The sequence below is a fragment of the Melanostigma gelatinosum genome (assembly GCF_949748355.1).
Source record: "Melanostigma gelatinosum genome assembly, chromosome: 1".
Classification (NCBI taxonomy): domain Eukaryota; kingdom Metazoa; phylum Chordata; class Actinopteri; order Perciformes; family Zoarcidae; genus Melanostigma; species Melanostigma gelatinosum.
Genome location: NC_136634.1, coordinates 5,733,495 through 5,753,547, shown reverse-complemented (window position 1 = coordinate 5,753,547; position 20,053 = coordinate 5,733,495).

Sequence of the window (20,053 nt, the reverse complement as noted above, 5' to 3'; positions counted from 1 at the left end):
TGCAGCACTCCGAATGATTTGTGCAGCCCAGAGTTAAACAATTCTTCTCTGCCTCAGAGTTTGACTTTGATAGAAAAACCTTTTTGAAGTGAAGACGTGCAGCAGAATGCAGAAGTCACTAGAGATTGTACTTAAAAGTAAGTGAACCACATCATGACTTCGGTGTGCTACTTTTGTAAAACCACCCAGGATACAGCAGGCCCTGTGCCAAAAGGGGGGGGAGCATGGAGAGGAGGCGGTGGTGGATGGGGATTGGGGGGTGGGGGTAGTTTGAAGCATTGATGGAAAGACCAGCAAAGACAAAAATCTATATTTGCAGGGTCGATGAAAATTCCCCCAGCTTCCAAAGAGGTTGTCTGGAGGAGTTTGGCTGCTTCTCCTCCCTGCTGTTTTCTACGCTGGCTGCCCTTCATCTCTTGCCAGAATCCCTCATTCAATGTGCTTACTCCAGAGCTCTTCATCATACAGATTGAAACGGAGGGAATCGTCGAGGCCTGAATCACATGCGGTTGGGAATCTGGTGGTCTGCCACATGGTCGTGCACCTACTTCACACCATGTGACCTTTTCTATTCTACCCCATTAGCACCATTGTGCACGTGGGTATCAGTATGTGTGTGTGCCTCAAGCTTATTGATGCATTGGCGTCCCATTCTCTCCTGCTGTTACCTATAGAGCTGATAAATGAAGGCCAACTTCCCATCCCCCACCAGGATCCTTTTGCTGCCTCTGGCTAGTTCCTCTGTGTATTGATGTGGAGACCTAGAGACCAGTGTCGCTTGTGCCCTTTAACCCCACCTTCCAATTTGCCTTCAGTGGCAGTAGGCATTACTGATAATTTGCTGAATTGCACTACTGCATGAAGTATAACCTTCCCGAGTCCTGAGAAATAAACCTATTAATTGCACTATGAATGGAGAACAAAAGCATTATTTAACCCTTTGGATAAACTCAAACTGTTCAACCATAAATCCGTACATGTTGAAAACATGTCAAAGGCCCATAGTGAATGCAACACATCAGCCATGTATCTCTCTTCATTGGTCTTGTTGTCACAGTGGGCATGTGTCAACATGTGGCCGTGATGGAGGGTATGGGCTAGTGGGGGTGTATGGGGTGGATTTTTGACCAGATAAATCTCCAATGGCAGCTCCCGGTAGGTTCTGCCAAAACTCTCAACAACAAGCCAGCAACTGCATCCATGTAGGAGCCTCCTTATTGGACGAATCCATAGCCACGGGCGAGGAAAAGTTCCCCACATCTCAATTTCACAATGACAAGAGCGCTGCTGTGAGGATAATTGTGGATTTCACGCTCAATGCATAGAAACTAAGAGGAGAGGGAAGAAAAGGCAAAGAGAGAGAGAGCATCGGAGTATTGAATATGATAAAACAATCTCATAACCACTCTAAAGCGACATTTACTTCTCGATTATAATCTCCATTTTATAATGAACGTTAAGTAACAAAATATCTGCTCTTCAAACCGCATATTTTGATTGCATTACATTCTGCCAGAGCATGCAAGTGCACTTCCAATCTACATTATGCTATTAGCAATTCTCATTATGTTATACTCTCCCATGAAAATCCTGTCGATGTAAGTAATAACAGAATGCGTTTCATCACATTCAGCCTGGATGAACTAGAATCCTGATGGGGTGTAATCTAAGTCTGTGAACTGTTGAGTCCTCCTTTCCAATGTCTATATAAATACCTCCAAATCATTGTTTATTTGGTCATGTTTGGTGTTTTTTGAAAAGAAACTAAAACTATAGATGTAGCCTACTTTGAAGGAAATAGCTGGAATGTAGTAATGACATTTTTCTCAAATACTTCTGTAGTTAGATGATCTCACCAAAGAGTCGTCATTATTGGCAATCAGAGGAGAATGGCACATTTGATATTTTTCCTTACGTATGATTATATAGAGTCTGTTCCTTAAATAAAGACGGCAAGGTTTCGACTATACGATAAGTTGAAGCTGGAAAAAACAATCATGTCTACTAGTAAAGTACGGGGTGCTTGCTTCCTCAACCCGCTGAAACATGGCGGAACAGTATCGAGTAGTGACGATATAAAAGTCATGTAATGTCAGTTACACAACAATGCGTATCTGAAGTTTGCTAATGTTTCGTGACATTTGGTTTGCTAGTCATACCAGACCAAGTAAAGGTGTAAGCAGAAATGAACCCGGCTTGACTGTGTCTTTCTTCAAAAGCGACAAAGTCTGGCTTTAACCTGCTGCGTGTTGACAATAGTTGGTCATGTTTTTTTTGTTTTTTTAATATTACGTTTCACCATCAACAGATGTATTTTCCCTTTTAAAAAAAGTTGGCAAAGTACGTTACATTACAAATTATAAATCGTCCCCATCGTAAAAGTTTCCATACCTACCCATCCCCCTTCATCATATAATGATGAAATTCATGTCACTGCCTTCAGCCCTATTGGCAATTCAGATTCAAAGTCAGATTTTGATTCATGTGTACAGTCACCCTGCTCCCAAATCCAACCGCTGATTGGAGCAATTGCAATAGAGCAGGTGCTGTCCACCACAGCAGTGAATCACCGGACCTCTCGCCCTGCGCGAGAAACATCACCTGATTCAGAGCGCTCACCCTCTCACTCCTGCCGATTTCTCGCAGGCCCATTGAACTCGTCTCCCTGCCTCCTACCAGCTGGTGTCTCCACCACACACCAGATGGCTCTGCTCGCCTGAAAAAAACGTTTACCCTTTCAGTGTGAACGTGACAGATTATTTGCTGGGCGTTCGCATCCTTTACCACCAGTATGGAGGTGGCATTGTGGCTCAGTGGTTAGCACTGTCATTTCACAGCAACAAGGTTCACTCCTTGTTTCTGTGCGGACAGTTTAATGTTCGCCAGGTTTCCTCTCACCATTAATTGATTCTTTTGCTCGCTGAGTGTCTCTGGCTCCCCGTGTTTGCCCTGCGAGGAGCTGCTGCCCTTTCCCTGGTCCCTTGACTTCTACCCAAAGGATCCTGGGATGAATTCCATCCCGGAATAGGAAAAATAGCATTCACGTTCACAAGGGAAAGTTTGAGTAAAGTGGATATTCGGGATGTCCCCCTGACACTGAACATGGCAAGCATCCCCAACGACCCACAGATCCATTGGCAGTTGACAAAGTCTCTGTAATCATATTTAAAAAGAATAATAATACAAAAATAATGGTGTATATATGTATATTGATATGGTATAATTTACTTATACCTTTTCTGGGCCTTTTATTATCTCAAAACTGCATTCCACACAAAATGGGCAACGGCAATTGCATGAATGGACTTTGGACATGCTGCATTAATATAACTTGAATCCAGGGGCGGACTGGGGGGAAAAAGTGGCCCGGGAGTTACTGTCAGACCGGCCCACTCAATACACGGCGCGCTGCCCACTCAATGCACGGTTTTTGCAGCAGCTCACTCTTTTCTGCAACACCGTCTATGATTTTCTCACTGTCCACCATCTGCAAAACATCTGTCTGAGTAGCCATCAACATAAAAGCCTCCAGGTGCTGTTGAGAGAGCGAGCTCCTGAGCCTGTTTTTGATATATTTCAGCGTCGAAAAGCTTCGCTCGCATGCTACCTGTGTGACAGAGAGGATAATCAGGAACCTGTATGCAAGGCCTATGATGTGGTATGCATCTGTCAGGATGTTGTACTGCTTCAGAACTCGGTAGCAACAGATTGGACAGTCCTTGCAAGATGAGCACTTTTTGTAAACCATCTCTGCCTCATCTTCAGCCTCATCTTCAGCATCCTCCGGCCCGGGTTCTGTTGTCTTGGTTGTGTACTCCTCAAATACTGATGCCTTCAGCCTATCCCACTGTCGTGCCAGACGTTTGAGCTCGCTTTGTAACTCGCATAGTCAAATCAACGTAATTAACACAATGACAGCCACAAAGTCATAAGAACCAGTCACATATATTCATATGCCAACAAAGCACATCAATCCAGCAGACCTGCAGCGGATCCACGCATTCCACCACACAAGAGCACGAGCCATCAAATATTATTCATAAAAACGTTACTGCAGATGTAAAAAAACAAACGCAGTTTGTCACTTACCAAATTCTTTGTTGACAAAGAATTTAATCCCAGTACATCGTTTCAGTTCCAGTAAGAAGTCCTTCTCGATTCATGGACGCCGTGACAGTCGAGCCGCCCCTGTATTTCGCCGGTCTATGGCGGCCATTCGCACCTCCGCGGCCCCGCCCCGACCGTCGCCCGGCACGAGCGCACGGCGCAGACCGCGGTTATGGAGAAAAGTTTTTAAAAGCACCGTAGTGTCCACCCGTGCTATGGCGTCCTCGGATCGCGAGGAGTAGTATAATGTCAGTTTATACTGTTGATGCAGTTTTCACTGATTATTGACTTTCGGTATTAGAGTCAATTGAACGTGTTCTGTGAAGCATATAATATAGTCGGGCCGGCGATGTCAGAGACCGGCCCAAACCCCGTCGGCCTACCGGGGATTCCCCCGGTATCCCCGATGGCCAGTCCGCCCCTGCTTGAATCTGAGGAAGAGCTTATTCTATTTTAGACAAACGGGACGAGTATTTCAAAGATAGTGAAACCTCTCATTGAGTAAAATTACTCATGTAGGCCTTTGTTCCAATTACATTTTCAAAATAGCTTTGTACTGAGCACCCACAGTCATGCAATGATACAAATGTATAATGACTAAATCAATAATACGCCAGAGAAGTTGAACTTGTATTGGCGGAGTATAAAATGAACTAGATGAATCAATGAGAGAAGATTAGACAGACGTGCTTTACAATGCTCGAATGAATGAATTAGAAGCTCATAAGGAGATATTACAAAACCCCTGTTACACATTTTCACAGACTATATTGTTAGATTGTCAGTTAATAATTACAATATTAAAACATCAGTATAGATGTGGACATTTTAAATCAACATTCTCGTCTTTTTTTGCTCTTGTGTGTCATTTTTGCTGCCTATCGAACTATTGCACTGCAGGCAATACAACATATAGCAGCAGACTACCTTGTTTAACGCCCAAATATACTTTTAAGGCTTAATTTACCCAAATGTAGAAATAACAGGGCCTCTACTAACAAGTTCCCTTGTGCCAAATGTACATATAATAAGACATACAGGAACTGGGACATGACAGCTAGTCACAACCTAACGTTACATGGTGCGCGCAGATGCTCCGATGCGGACACAGCAATAGACAGGACAGGATGTGAGATACATAGTTGTAAGACCTTTCTACTATAACAGCCTTCTGACCTTTTCTCACTGTCAGACCAGTGGCTGAAACACAGACACTTTATTAGCAATGTGATGTCAAGGACCTAATCTGCGTCAGGACTGCAAAGTTCAAATCTCGTGCTTTTAATTACACATGCAAGCAATGTGAACATTATTATATTCTGTTCTTTGCCTTTCTTTTCACTTCCCCAACTCTGAGGCAGTTGGATTCATGAGCTGATTCTTTTTAAAGGTTATACAGGTGTTTATTTATTTGTTTAAAGAAAAATACATGTATTTATATACGGCTACTTCATTATATCAATTTTCAATTCCAATAAAATAGTTTTGACGAAGAAGTTCAAGTTGTGATTCGCTAAGCATGTACATGTTACGACCACTTGCCTCCGCTTCAAAACAATAAGAATATGACAAAGAGAAACGTGCCTGTCTGTCCGTGTCCCGTCCCCCATATGTTCTATACGTGTGTTCCTCAGCTGAGAGGTTGTCTTCAGTGTTCCGACAGATATCGGCAAGATAATTGATGACAGAACACATTAAGATTTGCATTGATTACGGGGGGGGGGGGGGGGGGGGTCCTATTAGCAGTATATTGTTTGCATCTTGCAATAAATGTTAATATGTTTTTGATCACTTTGTGCTGTGTCTATTTGCCTGTTATGTTCAAAAACTATGTGTTTTGAGGCACTGCTTTCAATGTCATTCATAAATGCTTTGTAAGGCATAAATAGTCCTCACTTCAGATGAGCTCACATAAAACACTTTACTAACGAGTAGTAACTACCTTAATAAATCATGAATTAATCATAAATTGCACTATTAATATGCGTTTATAACACATATATTAACATAGTCCCTAACCATTATATATATGCATGAATAATGTACATCTAAATAAGTTCGTAATCATTTACCAACACTTCATAAATTATCTTATTAATCATCAACTCCTTAATAATTGGTTTGTAAAATATATAATATTTCATTTACAAATGGGGAATCCATCATTTATAAAGTATGAAAACACAATTATGAAACACATAATAGACGGGCTTATTACTCAAGAATGAAACATTTACAACTGTTATGAACTGCATACTAATGAATTATTAATGTCGGAACAATGCTTTATAAATGATGAATTAAGTGTTGACTCATACTTAACTAATGCTTCATAGTGTGTAGTTATTATAAAGTGCTACCGACAATTGAATTCAAAGTCCACTGAAATCACCCTGTTTTCTATATACACCACATAGGCGTTTATGGGTGTAATGGATGAACAAAAGAATGAATCATCTTTAGTTACTTTGGGCTTTTTACAGCAGAGCCTTCAAGGGCAAAGACACTCTTGTGTGCAATGTTAAAGTGACAGGCCTGTCATGAGGATTATGCTTTGCCTGAGCCTCACATTGTGAGTTACAGTTTAAAATGTCTGAGAACACAGCAGATTCTTTTTGCCATTGACAAATTGTGCGATGCCACAAATCAGGTTTATAAAAATAAAATATGATGCAATGGAAATTCCTGCAGTTTGTGTGTCTGTATGATCATACTTCCAAACATAATTAATTTTATGAATACAATTTCAAGATAAGACATCAAATTAAATTAGTAATACATAATTAATAAGCTGTGATGATTCTTAATTACAAAATGACTGATCAGTCAGGAATAACTCTGGTCTTAATAGCTATTTACAGACTGTGGGCTAAAATGCTTAAAAAGCCTATATTCTTGTTGAGAATAATTCACTACAAGTTTACAATCCGATGGGGCAAAAAATACAAGATCAGTGTTTGTGATGGAATAGTGGCATTAGAATGTGCAAGAAGCCACCAAATATGGGCTTTTCTCCAGGGTGGTCATGCCCCCGGACCCCCCTAACTTCTTCTGCCCACTGGCTGGCTTCACAACATCCTTGTGGAAAGCCCTGCACATGGGCTATCTTCTCCTGTAATGCTCAGCAAGTCGGGTTGCAGGGGTGATCACCTGGCACCCAGTGATAGGGTTGAGGATATTTGAGATTTTATTAAAAAGCAATGACCAGGTCCTCTGAGAGAGCCATTATATAATGTCAAGAATGATTTCCTATCAGCTTTCGCAACTCTACAGCAGCCAGGAGTAGATGGGATGAATTGAAGTGCCAAAGTTTCCTTCTTACAAAGAAAACATACCTCCTGGACCTGATAAACCACAAGGCTGAGGGATGTCTGAAGGCTGTGCAAACACCCAGGGATGCAGTGAAAGCAGTAGAAGCTTCCAGATTGAAAAAAAAGCGATAATACTTTACTTCGCTTCAATACTGCTGTCTATCCCGGACTATATGCATCCTATAAAATGTGCCAATGTGGGTTGAGAGTGTGGATTCATGTTGCTTTTCTTGTGTGTTGTGTTTGCTGAAAGTCCAGCTAGTGTGCACCAGACTGTGCACCTTGATGCTGTCATCATAAAAAAATACCCACCACTGATTAGACCTTTATGAGTTTCTCCCCGTTGGCATTTTTTATGGAATGCTTCCATCAAGACCAAACAGACCTCCGGCTGGTACGAGACAGAACATACAAGGAGAGATGTGATGGTGAAGTGATAATCGAGGTGTTCTGCAGAATCTCAAAGCTGCCTCGATGTCAGCTGTGTGATGCGACCCCTGGTCAGACGTCTTGATACTTCAGACTAACGATCATTTTTAGTCCAAACATGTAATGACTAATTTATTGATTACTCCAAAGATTATTTTTCTTTAATTTCAGATTAATATAACAATTAATTCAAAACCTTTTCTGATTAGTATTCAAATATTTTATTGGATCTTTTTTCTTTAGAAATAAACAAATGTAAGAGATAATAGACACTATTTGTCAGATGCCTGATCAGAAAAAATACTCGGGCCTTTAAATTCCAAGGGATTGCTATGAAACAGATGAATTTAATCAATTTAAAACTTTAAATGAACATTACATGGATTGAGTCCATCACTGCACCAATATGCAGGTAAGATAATCACTGGCACGTATATTTTTCCATCAGTTTGGGGCAAGGGAAATAATTGAAACCCTTGTTACAACAGTCACAGACCATAACAAGCTTTGTAACGTCAATTTATGCAATTTATTTACTCGTACATGGTTGAAGTAAACAAAGAATAAAACGTCTGAAAAACGTTTGATGATCCATGGTGTAACGTGATGGTACCGCACAAGCAGCGGTGCAGACATTACTTAACATTGGAGCAATGAGGAAACATTTAGAAAAATATTTAGTTCTACTATTGACAGAAACGCGTAATGCGTGTTGATAATGGAGAATGAGGGGGGAGATGGAATGACACCCAGCAAAGGCAAAGCAGCAAAAGTGAACATTAATACTTTTTAATAATGCACCAGGTTAGAGGATTTCTTGTATTAGTTTTCAGAGAATCATTTTCATAACAAAGCAAAATTGACAGAGTAATGCCCATGGTTTAGGAATAAAAGCTCTAACATTCTTATAGCTACATACTGGATTTTGTTGTTAACTTTTATCTGTTTGATTAAAACTCAATTTAATACCCATTCTTTCACATACTCCTTTTGTTAGGTACACCAAGCTAAAACGAATGCTTTTTAATACAACAGGACTGCAATAAATCGGACCTTCATTATCATTGTTTTGTTAAAATTGTATTTAGGAAACTGCAGTTTGTTTCTGCTAAACTGTACTTTATTATACAGAGAGTTGTTTCTGTTATTTAGCCTGCTGTCTTTGATGTAAATGGACTAAAGAAACAAAAGAAACAAAAGGAAACATCTGTCGGTATAATGCAATACTTTTCAGCACAAACTAGCAGCATCCAATCCAGTGAATTGCGACACGTTTACATTGTTTCAATGGGAGGGCCGCATCTTAACAACTATGGATTTTGGCCTTCAGCCCTTTGTGGAAAACAACGCTGAATGACAGACTTGTTTCCCAATGATGCGCTGTGCCATACATTGCCCATACCAACTAATGTGCCCCATAACGATGAGCGGGAGGAGACAGGTGGCCAGCGACCTGTGAAAGCAGGTCTCTTCGGATGCTGGCTGATGACGGCAAAAACATGGATGGGCATTGTATTAATCCAATTCCATGGCAGTAATGTGGAAAATCCAGCAGCTGTCTGAGCTTTATATAGAGGAGCCTAGGGCATGAGAAACCTGCAGTGATTCAAATGGCACAAAAGCACTGGGCCTGAAATACAGCACTCTACCCCATGGCATATAGATCTCTGCGGCTGCCTTTTTGCCATTCTCTGCCCCTCTCAGCATCACTCTGCTTAATTTGACTTTCCCTCCAATTTCCTCATTTGATGTCTCTTTATACTCTGATGTCCTTTCTGCTCATTTCTGCCTGCAGTTCCTGTCTTTCATCTTCCCCTTACATCCCAATTGCCTGGGCAGTTACAGCCCAAATCCATCCTCTTTTCCTCCGCTCATTCACTCTGGCGCTCACCTTGCCCTTCTCCCGTGTCTTTACTCTCAACAGGGACTCTGTGGAGTCTTCAGGGATGCTGCATAACTCTCAATGGGGAGTGAAAGTGCAGCTAAAAGAATACCGTGGAGCACTTTCTTTTTAATGAAGATGATGTATTCTATCTGCAGGGTTTTATAAAGGTTTTTGATCAATACCAGAAACTCAATAAATTCTTTGCAATGTGCTGAGATTTTAAGATTGAACCCCACACACACAGTTTTCATGACTTTTGAGGACATTACATTGACTTCAATTCATTTCCTGGAGACCCTAACCGCTACCAGCCTAATCCTGACCATAACCTTAACATAAACTTACCATACATTTAAAACAAGTCCTCGGCCTAATATGTAATGATTTAACATTACATGACATGACAAGTCCCCACAATGTGTAATCAGTTTTACGTCCCCACAAGACCGTTAAAACATGCACACACACACACACACACACACACACACACACACACACCTACACACACACACACACTTTTTCTGCTTCTCAACAATGGAGGGCCGTGACAACCACAAGCTATTTCAGTCATGAAGGCTAATGAGCCTCATTCTTTCGCCAAGAAAGCAAATGACCTCAATAGTGACCATAATTACAGTAGTTTGCATCACAGTGCTGCACATTACCTCTTCACAAAGCAGCTAAGAGATAGTTAATGGAGCCGTCGGTGAACTGGCAGAGGGGCCATTTTATGTAATGCCATCTGGTGGCTGCCTCCAAAACAGCCTCCATGCAAGATTTTGTTAAAGCAGCTTCTCACTCAAGGTACATCACTTGTTTTCTACAAGGTGCTTTGGCGTGAATAGCTAATCTCACTCCTTTTATTGCAACTCCTCAAAGGGATTTGCTCTAAAATGACATCATTAAGATATTATCGAAAAGAAAATATGAAGGCAGATCCACACGCACTGTATTGACGGCTCATGGTAAAGTTAATAGAGCAATGCTCTGATCTCACAGAAATCTTTATCAGGCATTGCCAGAGCAGAGCAGGCAGTACTCTTGATACATACAAACTCATTACTGAAATGGATGTAACCTGTAACAATCTATCTGTTACCAGACTTAACCAATTAGCGCTGTGTCATAATAAAAAAAGATTACAATTAAATGTTGCACACCTTCATGGTTTAAAAAAAGTCACACAGACGATTGACCTTGTTTTGCATCTTGAAATATCCTGAAGAAACATGTTTTATAGAGATCTCTTTCATAGTGGTGGTCAAGGGAGACAATGCTGTTTACTACATGAATACAACGTAAATAATCGGGCAACTTTGCTGTTTGCTGGCTTTTTGACAAGCCTTGTGCCTTTTCCCAAACCAAGGGTTCGCTTGAGGAAAGGCTTTGATGAACTGCGGAAGGCTCTGTGTCACTGCAGTGCGGGTGGTTTATGCAAAATGGCGCCTGCAGACTGGCGCCCTTTTGCCGGGACTGTTCATCACCTGGTGACTGGCATGGGGAGAGGTGGGTGCCGTTCGTCTGCAGGTGCTTTCCTGGTGCGCCTATGTTTTTTTTCTCCTTTTTATAGTAAATTACTTTCCTTTTCCCGTCCTTATTTTAATGTGCAAAACCAAAATCACATTTATATAGGTTATGATTCGATCCCAAACATTTTATCAATATTAGCGGTTGATCACAATATAAGCGATTTCCACTGTAAAAACATAGCTTAAAATAGTTTTTTCGCAAAATGGAAAAAGGTCAGGACCTATCGCTTTGCAGTGTCAATAAGCAGGACTTTTGACATCCATTATAATGTTCATTTCCTCCTCTATTGCTGACCGCTTTGGAAAGTTGGAATGTCCTCCTCCTCATTCTGTCACTTCCTCCTCCTCTGCTAACAGTTGTGACCTTTCATCTGTCCCGCACCAATAATTGCTGTGCCTGAGGTGCTGAGCTTTAATGGCCGGAGACGGAGATCAAGAGAATGAAAAGAAAGATGGAATGAGCGAGGGAGACAAAATATAGCTGTTACCCAAACCCAGAACACATCGCTGCTGCTAACCCGACCCCCTCCTCTCCTCCATCTCAAGTCTTTTCTTTTTTTTCTTTTTGCCCCCTCTCTCCTCATCTTTTCTCATTTCGATTGAAGGCTAATGTTCAGGTGTCACATGCCTCTGCCTCGTGAGCCCCGTGCGAGCTCCGATTCTGCCCTGTAGCAGCACAGGCTTCTCATTTCACGGCGGAGCAAAAAGGGTACGCACACACAAAACAAATGAGGAAAAGGTTAATGTATTCCAAAAACCTTATCTACATTGAAAGACGACATGCCATCTCGTCGACACCGCTCCTCCATAAGACTGAACTCCAACAAGCAGGCAACATCCCGGCTTCCCCTCGCTTACTTAGATTACGCACTCAGAGAGAACTAATGCAATGCCTGTTGTCCCTTGCCAGTGGACCATAGTGAGCCTATTAAAATCACATCGCTACTTGCCTTTCTCTACGATGTGCCCCTCATTAAAAGCCCATGGCGCCATTAAATGAACAGGCCTGAAGACAATGCTGAGGACTCATGGATTTGATGCGACTCGATTATAATATCCAAAATGACCCCCTAAACACCATGACCAGTTATATGAACAGACGCTGAAGGGATTCATCAGCGGCATCATACTTGAGCTCCTTTCACAGAGAGGGGCTTGGAGGAAAAATCATGAGCCAGTCTCAGTCGGGCTACATTAAAGGCCACGCACAATTGCTGTCGTGATCGGCGAAAAGACAACCACGTCTTGCAGAGAATGATTACTCACTGCAGCGCGTGTGGGTGGTCGCAGTGAACGTCTCAAGCACAAATGTGTGGAATGCCAGGGTCCTCGCGCGGCAACTGGTTGCCAGGTGGGCACAGTGCTTTTGATGGCATTGACCTGTGAGACTGAGGAGCACCGGATTCTTCTTATGTTGCACAATGAGGAAGTGGGAGACTCGAGTTGCGTAACTCGAGAGTTCACGGGAACGCAGAAACAGAGTTTTTGAGATGAGGTTAATTTCATCCTATTCATCTCAATCCCTCGGAAATTAAAGCGACATCCCTGCACGGATCTGTCAAGGTCTCCTTAAAACTTTACACGGGTAATTTATTCGGGGATCAGAGAATAAAGGCGTTGGTAACACGACTTATTTTAACATTTTCAATCTCTGCCAATTTAAAATCCTCCTTGCAAGTGATTGTGAGGCCCTTAAAGAAGATATATGAGCCTGCATATTACCTCCCACACAGCGGCTTCACAGAGCGGGAATCATTTTCTTCGTGATGATCAGTTCTTTACTAATGCGTTGTCCTGATCTGAATTTTAAAAAGCAAACATCAACCTGACTTTTGGTGCAATACACTCCTTGTGTTTGTTCAGCAGCTTTTAGTTGCTCAAGTTATAATGCGGTTATTAACTAAGATATGTTTAAAAATGTGAAGACGTCAAGCATGAAATTAGTGAGGAGCTCCTACTCCACGTTTACTTTATTTATATTCTATTTTGAGCTTCCATCCCACCTTCATTTTAGACCACTTAAGAATATTGATAAACTGTCATTGAACACGGTGCAGTATTCCCTTTCCCCCCTGAAGATGCAGCCAGGACAGGTTTCTGATTAGAGGTTTCGACAAGTCAAAGCAAGCAGAGCTCATCCATTTATTGACACCTTGCAGTGTTTCCATAGAGCTCCATTAACAGTCTTTGGGATCCACAGGAAGGAAACAGCCACCTTTTGTATGCAAGAGGAAATGGGATTTAACAAAGAATACATTATTATTGCACTTCCAAAATAAAATATAACACAAGGGGCTTTGTTGTTGCGTTAAAGTCAATAACCAGTGGTGAAATTAAAAGTCAAAATTCTTCCTATCCAATGATTACAAATTAAAGGGTTATCGTTGCAGGGTAACCCTGTATGTATGTAGATATAAAGCATGAAAAATATATTTCAAAATAACAATTTACTTCATATTATTAAAACAATGATCAACAGAATGTGAATAGGATACAGTGTTGAAGTTGTCGAAGGCGTGTTGCTGATATAAACGACTCGCACCCTCTTCGTCACCACCACAGGAAGACTGCTTCACCAGGACTACAGCTCCGTCAGACAGACGGAGCTGCCGTTACACATCTTATTTCACTGTTTATTATCAATATAGATGGTATGGACCCAGTAGTAGTGGTTCAATGCTGCCTTGTATTTCGTTGGAGCAGGTGGCTCCGTGTTACACTTTGCATGTTTGTTAAATGTCATGACCAAATGGGCTGTCATCAAAGTTGTGATGTCAAGTTTCATGTGTTGTCCGTGCACTGACATCAGGAGAGATACTGAGTGTTTTGCTGGAAGGTACCTGTGAATGCCTCTTAATGACTTTCACCTGCTGTTTAATTGATTTAAAATAATGTACAAGTGAATACCACAGCAAATGAGCAATGAAGTGAACAGCAAACCAATGACTCTGTGCACTCTGACCTGCGGGAGTGCTCACCCAACCACAATGAGAAAACATGAAATTGCTTATTGAATTAACAATAGAAGGAGAAAGGTTACATTTCCACAGTCCAGGACATACAGCTTTCAGCAGTGACGGTGGATTCTGCCAACTAAAATCTCCTCCGGTACAATTGAATGGCACGTGTTGACCCAGAGGGGGATTGAAAGGTCATGAGGTGGTTTCCGTCTTAGAAGAGGCAATTCCTTTGCCAGCGGTGTGTCACGCAAACTATATTGTCCTTTCCTCAACTGTCAAATTTAAATTAGTCATCATTTAAAAGAGGATCTTACTGGAACATGGGATAAGGGTTAGCATTGTGAATCAGGAACTGATAAACATTTGAACGTTTTGAAACAGTAGTTTTTTTTAAACAGGGTGTGGTCCCAGTAGTTCAGGTGGGTGGAAGTTGAAATGTTGCCCATAAACCAGCATCAATGTCATTATTTATCACACGTGTAATTTTCTATCAATGCTCTGCCATGAATGCCACTGTGGAAGTATAGATCGAATCATTAGCATGAAGCATTTATTAACCTAACAAATGATTTCTTCCAAATAACTATTGCTCAAAGTAATTAAACCACATCAATCTCCTCTCAATACAGTTATCCTCTGCAGTTATCATTACAGTGTGTACATTGGCCCATAATTAATCCTGTAACTTTACGTGTAGCTGGATCAAAAAAACACAATCTAAAAAGCGCATGGTAATGAACTCATTAGTATTTGTATCGACAGACAATACATACGCTCCCAATTGGGCTTTATTTGCACAGCTCACCGAACATGTTGTCTCTTCCACTTGTTCCCTGTCGGCCATTCTCTGGATTCTCTCTCCTGCGGCCCTGAGGTCAAAGGAATGACTGTGATAAAATGTCATGATGAGAACAGAAACATGTCACTCTTGTTAGTATTGAAACGTGTCTTGAAGTTTAATTCTTGTTTGCGCTGCTCACACCTCCCCAGACAGACCAACACGCGCACTAACACACACACACACACACACACACAGACACACACACACGCGCAGATCTCTCCGACCTATCCCAATATTAAAAAGGAATCCCTCTTTGACATGACATGCATGTACACACAGACGCATTCTGGCATATATCAAAATAGATACACTCAAGCGCACACACATGCGTGCACATACACCCCGGAGATTAATCTGAGATAAAATGTCGAGCTTTTTGTCGGCTCAGTCAACAGTGGTGACAGCAAAAGGGCAAAGAGGCCCACACCACGCGCTCTACTGTTCAGTTGGTCATGTGAAGGAGTGCTTGTCAAGTGGCGGCAACTACCTAATGAATTCTACTTCAATACAAGAAGACAGAAGCAGGGTGGAGTGAGACATGTTGAAGATGAAGATGGTATCTTGAGACTGTATGAAACATGGGCTGAGCAAAGAGTTCTTTAATGCACGTCCAGGACATACAGGGGTCACATGGCTGAAGCAGCATGGCTCTAATGATGGCAAGCCAGTGAACCACTTCCTTGCTTAAATATACTTAATTATTGCATTGAGAAGTTCAGGCATTATTGAGCACCATTACGAGGTTACATTTTTGCTGTAGAGAAATGTGGCGACAACTATTGGATGGATTGCCGTGACATTTTTCACAGATATCTGTGGCAACTGGAGTATAAATGAATGACTTTGATGATCCTCTGATCTTTCATCTGTTTTCTTTCCCTCTCCAGCAAAAGAAAAACTCAGTAAACAAATCTCAAGATCTTCTAAACAGAACGAGGATCCATTGCACAGACATTCATTCCAGACAATGTACCCAATTGTTGTTGTTGGTCCTCTGACATTTCTTCTAGTACCACCATGAGGTTATGAGCGAAATGTCTTGCCAACTTTTAGAACGATCGCTATTAAATTGCGTAAAGACATTCATGTCTTCCTCAGAAGGAATTCTTATAACTTGGGGGTCCTTTAACTTTCCAATTAGCGCCACCAGCAGGTCAAATTTGTATTTGATTTAGTTAAACATGAAATGGCATTCCCATGAGCCTCGGCTGTGTTTTGCGTTTTATTGCTATTTGGTAAATGTTAGTGTGCTTTCAGTGCACACTAAACTAAGATGGCAAGAATAAAGTTTACCACGTTCACCAAACGTTAGCATGTTGGCAATGTCATTGTTTGCATGTGGATCATAACATTTAGCTTTGCTCAAAGCACGCTGTGCCAAAGAACATCCTGACAGAGCAGTTTACTCGGCATGCAGACATGAGTTCAAAATATAGAAGTATATTTTTAATTGGTATCAACACACTCTCAAGACTGGTGAACAGTACGAGGCTACAGTTGACACCTTTCTCATCTTCTTCTAGTGATTCAGCTGACTTGTTTGACATGTTCCCATAAATATAGACATTTTCCTCACATTCACACTTCCCAATCTTATTCAATTTGTGTGGTGCACATAACACACACACACACACACACACACACACACACACACACACACACACACACACACACACTGAACAGACGAACTCTGAGCACTAAGATAAATAGATTGAATAAATGCTGTTATTTGCCCGGTCTGCAGCCTGTACATCACGGTTCTTACATTTCGTGATTCATGAATATACTAACAGATGCGAGAAAAGCCTCTAAGACAATTATTAGTTGTTTTTTTATGGAAAATGCAAAAGTTCGGTTTCTGTCAAGCAGCTGCGGGTGAGAAAGTTGTTGACACTGGGGAAACACTTGGCCTTTAAAACCAGCAAGCAAGTATATATTTATTGCATTTTAAAGTGGCACTAGGCATCAACATACAACAGTTCCCAAAATGGCAATTGTTTTTCTGAGATACATACTGTATAATGGTCTGCAATTGGAAAAACAACTGATACTCGTAAAAACAACAAATGATGACCGGCATATGCTCGAATCTATGGAGACCGGCCTTTGCATTTCTGCCGGCATTATACACAAATTCTCGAGAAGGTGTGTGTGTGTGTGTTACAACTCCCCCTCTCATAGCGATTAATGCGCTTCTTGCATCCAAAAAATAGCCTTTGTTCCAATGATGAATAACAGTGAAGCAAGTACCCCTCCTCCAGAGGATTTACGATATGATTATGATGGGACGTCAACGTTATTGACTGCCATGTGATGGTGCCAAAATGATGGGCTTAATACATCGATTAAAGAATCTCCAAGGCAAGGCGTCTCTGGCAACTCACAGCATGCAATTAGCAAAGAATAACAATGCCATGTGGCGTGTAATTAGCAACGGGGATCAACCTCTTCCCCACTTATTACAGCTCCCTGACCTCAACATGTACCAAGAAAGTCAATTTAAGACCGAAAAAGGCGACAGTAGCACCAGAAAAGCTGTGTAATTTTTAAAAGCTGTCTGACCTCAAGAGGCCCTGATCAACGGAGCTGCTAATAAAGTCAACTTATGAAGAGAAAAAAAAACTACCATTTCCCAGGCTACTAATATGTTGACGTCGAGAGGCATTTGTCTCATAAAGCCGTTTTAATTGCGCCTTCCCTTATTGTTTTATCTCCAGTTCATTCCTCTTTGGACCGTGGTCATATTTCCCCAGACGAAATGCAGCTGTTGCTATGAGCTCGTTTTCACATTAACCTCTCATGGTCCGGTCCTTGTGTATACTTGTGTTCACACAGCTTGTGCACATGTTGTGAGTGGATTCACGTTATAGTAGATAATGGCTGTGTCTTGTTGAACTTTCACAGCCTGGCAAGTGCAAACGAGGAGCATACAACCGCACAGATCCAGTCCTACACACACACACCGACCATTGCCCATCAGCTTCTCATATCGTATCAAGTGTACACTGCTCTCAGTAACATGATCACACGATGGCAATGCATGCTGGCATTAACAAAGTAAAATATGTATTCAGTGAGTGCAGTTAGTGACAGTGTGGGCTCTGACTGCTTGATGGAGAAGCAGGGGGCGGGGCTTAGTGAAGGGTCAAGAATACTTAAATATATAACACAAGTTCAAGCTAGGACTGTGCAGTTGCATTTTTGTTTTCCTACTTGCTGTTCATAATCCTCACCTTTTGTCTATTTTGTTTTTTGATCGATTGCTTGTTGCCCCAACCTTTCAGAAACGACAACCTTTTTAAATGACACGCTTGGATACAATGCACTCGATGAAGGAAAGAGTATAATGAAAGAAATAGAGAAAAATCAGGAGGGTTTTAGAAAGTTGAGAAGTCTATGCCTCTCTGACAAGAGGTCATGCTTAAGCGTCAAAAGTTTTTCCAAAAGTGTACTCGTAAACATTGGCAAAAAGGCACGCACAGACCTCAAAGACAAGGCGATTGGTTGTTGACAGTAAGTACTGTATGTATGTATGCATGTATATTTGGCTAATCACCCATGGAGTGGTCTTACAGACGGATTAAGCCGGGCCTAATCGACAAACATGTGTAGTGCGGAACCGGGCTCAGGCCATGTCCCTGAAACTGGCTTCTTAATTGAAAAGCTTGGTGTCCCACCCCATTGCCCCACACACACTCTGCCAGCAGCACACACACAGCCACACCGCTACTGATATCCTATGGACACACAAGCTCACACAGACTCACACAGCTGTATCAGTCATAATTAAACTGCCACCCTGACAGGGCCTCTGAGATTAGAACGTCTGGAAATTTCCCCCTCACCTTCAACAAAGGGCACTTTTCAGACATTGGAGACAGAGAAATAAGTCCTCAGTTGGATCCTTCTGGTTGCAGTCAGCTGGAGGATTAGGTGGCTAATGTTAATGGGGTAGAGGAATCCTGCACAGTCTCCGTGTTCTTCAACAACCATACAAAAAGACATGAGGACAGCTTTTGATGATTGCATGACTGTAGGCCAGGCTGTACCAGCGGGACCCGCACAAGCGACAGGAGCAGTCTGGCACCTGCAGTTTATGTTAATTGTCATAGGACACAAATTGAAAACAGCTGATGATATTTTTCATTTAGTGTGTAATTTGACATGCTATAGTGCTGCTAATATGTGAACAAACATAATTCAGTTGTATAACATGTCAAAGTTGAATGCTATAGTTTAAATCAGGTTTATCATTTTATTTATTTTAAAGTAAATTATGAATGTAATAACAATAATACTGATAATAACAACAACAACAATGTGAAACCGTAATATTTGTAGAAACGTACCGCTGTGAAATGAAACTCATACCCTTTCAACGCTAAAAAGTTATGAGATGCAGTCTCAGGTTTTTATTAAATCTCGAACATAATGGGAGCCAAATAATTTAGAATTTCGATTTTATATGTAAACTCAAGCATTGAACGTGTTCTTCGATACAAACTTCACCCTTTTTTTTCTGAGTCATGTCTGCAATACAAGTCCCAAGACCGAGGCCTAAGATTACTTTACTGCGGACTAAAATAGATTGCAATAAAAAAAGACCTTTTACTGTGGGCTGATGTTTGGCATTCACAACGGTGCCATTGTGTGTTTACCCAATGGTAAAAAAACAGCGGAGTCTCAAATTATTTTAATTGCTTTACTGCTCTATGACTTATCTCGACAGAGATTGTGTTCTCAGCTGTCCAATACCATTCCACACCTGGAAAATGACTTGTTTCAGCCTACCCATTTCACCACCAGGTGGTGGGGAATAAAATGGAAGCTAATTTGAAATAAAACTCAGTTATTCCGATGCAGTAAATCTTCTACCCCTGATTGGAACAACTCAAAAAAAATAAATGTACAATCTGTCTGACGGCTGATGTCTACATCTCATTAAATCAATTCACAATGACAAAATCAATCAACCGTGTATTACTCATTAG